Source organism: Frankliniella occidentalis, unplaced genomic scaffold (genome assembly GCF_000697945.3).
Source record: "Frankliniella occidentalis isolate FOCC.00 unplaced genomic scaffold, Focc_3.1 Scaffold60, whole genome shotgun sequence".
NCBI classification, from domain to species: domain Eukaryota; kingdom Metazoa; phylum Arthropoda; class Insecta; order Thysanoptera; family Thripidae; genus Frankliniella; species Frankliniella occidentalis.
In genome coordinates this window covers 123,269-127,078 of record NW_026267190.1, presented here as the reverse complement: position 1 = coordinate 127,078, position 3,810 = coordinate 123,269, and positions in this window count along the sequence as shown.

The following is a 3,810-nucleotide window of genomic DNA, read 5'->3' as shown; positions in this document are numbered from 1 at the left end:
GGCAGCGGCCGCGTATGGCGCTATGCCACAACATTCCGCGCATAGCGCCGCGCGGTGCGCCCCGCCCCTGGCAATGGCCTACACCGTCAGAAAAGAGTGTGGCTTCGGCAGTGCGTGAAAAGATGTGTGACTGCCGATGACTGCAATAGTGCGTACGGAGTGTGACGACAGTATGGTGCGTCCGAGAGTGACTGGGGTGACAGAGGTCTCTACCCAGAGGGGACACAATGACCCGCGACCTGGACGACACGGCGCCATCAAGGGGAAGGGGCCGCCGCCGTCCGGCAAAGCCGGGAGTTCCTCCGGCGCGGCTCTGGCTCAGCAGGTGCGGCGGGGACTCCCTACCCCGCGCCAGCCTCGGGGGTGTTCCACCGGGGTGTTCCTCTGGGGAGTTCCTCCCTCCCACCACACCTGACCGGCCGCCGGCACTACTTGACCGCGTCGTCGTAAGTGTGTCGGCATGTAACCGCCGCGCCGCCGAGGCAGGCTGACGCGCTGACGCGGGCTGACGCGGGCTGACGCCACGCAGCGGATCGGTAATCCGTCCAGGCGACGCAACGAGGCGCTGCTGGCCCGCCGGCCTGTCCGTGCAGCGGGGCGCGCAGATAGCGATCAGGCGCCCTCTCGAGCCACACACAGGCGCGCGTGCACGTGCGGTACGCAACGGGACGATCGGGACGGGAGGACAAGACACCTGTCACACGGAGCCGCAACGGCGCGACGGCGCGCGGCGGGCGCTCGCCGGCCGGCACTCGTTTTGCGCAAAGCGCCACTTACTTTTAGTCTGCCCTAACGGAACACGCCCTCTCGGCGCTGCACAGGGCACACCCGAGCGCACAGGGCACACCTCCGGCAGCGGACCGCGGACCTCGCAGGCTCGGCTCGGCCGAGGAAACAATAAATGATATGGGAAAATCCCTTTCCTCCCGTCCGCCGGTGGTGTGCGGTGGGAATGTATCGGCAGTGGGGCACAATCCCGCGCTGCTGCCGGCGGGCGGCCGGGGCTCTGGAAACGGATGCACGCGGGGACGGTCATAAAGCGGCAGGAGAATACTGCAGGAGGGTGGCGGGGCGGACCAGAGAGGCGGGCCAGAGGCGGGCGGGCAACAAAGATGGAGGCGGCGAGGGAGATAAATTCTTAGCCAGACGGGTCTGAGCCCGCGCTGAGCCGGGGGAACATGGGGACACAACAGCTCGGGAAAACCTCACTCCGAGTCGTAGTGTAGTACCATGCATGTAATCCACTGAGGAAATCGCGGAGGGAAAACACCATACCGCATCGAAAGGAAGAAGATCGGGGCGAATGAGAGAAAGGGCAGGAGCGAGAAAAAGAAAGAGACAGAGCGAGAGAGAGAGGTGTCCGCCAAGACTCGAACCCGCGAGCAGCAGTCGCGGGCCGGCGGCACGGCAAGCAGGCAGGATGAGCTCATGTCTGGGATCGCTGACCTCAGGCCGGCGGGGAAGGAGGAGGAGGAAGACGAGGAGGATGGAGAAGGGGAAAGAGTAGGGGGGCGGAGGGGGACGCGCCACGCCCAGTCTATTAGCACATGCCGGGCCGGGTATTACTCGCGCTGTCACTCACCGGCGGCGCGGTGCGGCTGGCGAACGCAGCGCGCACTTCATGGGTCCTCTCCCGGCCCGGTAGGCAACCCGCCGAGCGGGCGCGCGCACCGGGCCTGCCCACCGGGCCGGGCGGGCCGGCGCCACAGAGAGAGAGGTGACTTTGAGCGACAGGCGGGCTAAATCCGGTAGTGCGAAAGAGTGGGGGGAGGGAGGGGCGGGGCGGGGGACAGTAGCCTAGCCTTTTGATAACGCTGAGAGGAAATCTAGAAATGAGGGCGCCCGGCGCATGTCTTATCTTTTACACCGGTGTGCCTCAATTGCTACAAAAATAAGAGAGAAAGAGAGAGAGGGGGGTATTAGCGGCGGAGAGAGGCACGCGGGGCATTTGGCAAAACAGAAGAGAGACAAACATACGAAAAAAATCACGCCCAATTTGCATGCGTGTATTTAATCGCTGCGCCATCAGTCCGTCGCACGTGTGTCCGTCCGGCCCGCTATACGGCGCACACAGCTGTCGATCAAGTCGGTTTTTCTTTTCATTAATACTTCTTTTTTTCATTTCTAGAGAGCAAGGCCGCAGGGCAGCATTTTCGTCTTTATGGATTTTCTCTGCGCGCGCGGTGGTGGAACCGGTCGCTGTGCGGGGCACAGACAGTCGCGCGCGGCTCTACACTGGGCGCGACCGCGACGACATACCAATCGTGTATCTGCCATCCGGAAGGCAGAAGGGGGGTGGGTGTGGGTGGGCGGAGGGGATACCTCTGTATGTGGCCGCGCTGCACCCCATCAGAGTCGCGACGAAATTTTTCCTGTTTCCATTGGTGCGCGGACGCGATCCGCGACCCGCGACCCGCGGCGGGGCCACGTGGGGCCGCCGGTGCCGCAGTCAGTCCCCGCGCGGGGCCAGCTCGGCCAACATATGGAAGGCGGGCGCGACCACGTGCGCGGGGCCCAGGCGCTGCAAGCGCAGCCCTGACCTGCCCTCCTCCACCCCCTGCTGCATACCCGCGAAGGGGGCGTCATCATATACACACACGGTGACGATCACCCTCTTGACAGGGGGCTCGTCTCTAACTAACCCCCTCTAATCCCCGCCGTACCGCATACCGACCGCCGCCTTTTCCGGGCACGCCGTACGTACTATCATCGACAACTCTGTGAGCTTTGCTGCTGTTTGTCTGCGACCTGCCCACCACCACCACCACCACCCCAGGGGTGTTGTTTGTCAGACTCTCACTTTTCCAGACCTTGTTTTGTTGACTTGCCGCTATGCCAATGTTCTATTATTGAGGCGCGACGAAACGGGACGCCGGAGGAATAAATCCGACACAAACAGTCAGCACGACTGACAGCGGCAGGCGCCGCGTCCAGCTTCGTGGGCCTCATTATCTGCGCCCGGGACGCGTTTGCATGCGTTTCCGAGGTGGGAGTGCGATGTTAAATGGGTTCGCACGGCAAAACTGCCTGCTGTGGGTACGCGAACAGCAGGGGCGGCGCGGCCAAGAGCAAACATGACAGAGAGAATGAATCGAGTTAAGGCCTCGGTTAAGGCCAATTAAGGCACACGCTGGCTTTGACTTACCGGCTCGAGATCGGAGTCCCACACCAGGTCCATTTCGCCGAACGGCTTGTCGAAATCCATGGTATAAAACTTCACACAGGCACTCAAGCAAAACGCTGGTCGGGACCGCGGCGCCCGATAAAAAATAACATCCAACGGAGGTTGTCGAACCGTCCGCAACGTCCCGCAACACTTTTGCCCACAAAATCACAGACTCCTCCAAGCGAGAAATTGACTTTTCTTCGGGGTGGACGATTTCTTGCGCTCTTTCCTCGGCCTTCTCCAGCAGGGGGAGAGGGAGAGAGAGAGAAGGTGTTGACGCCCGCGAGTAGGCGGCGCTGGGCGGGGCACTGCCTGTCCGATGCGTTGCACAGCTTTGGGTGTCCGTTGAAGGGTGCGGAGAGCCCCGGCGTTAGGGCCTAGTCGGCACAGGGGCGCACTTCACACGTCTAACACGGCATCGCGCGTGGAGGACATCTTGAGGCACGCACAATCACAAACGAACACACACACACACGCACACGCGAGCTGGGCCCTGCCTCGCTTCACACGCTGAGCACACACGCCGGGCGGCTTGCTCGTGTCGTTGGATGGCGTGATCGTGATGGCGTTTCTCCGCTGCAGCGCTCACACAGACCGACCCGGCGCAGAGGTTCCCACCTGTTGACTGAGAGCTGGCTGGGGCT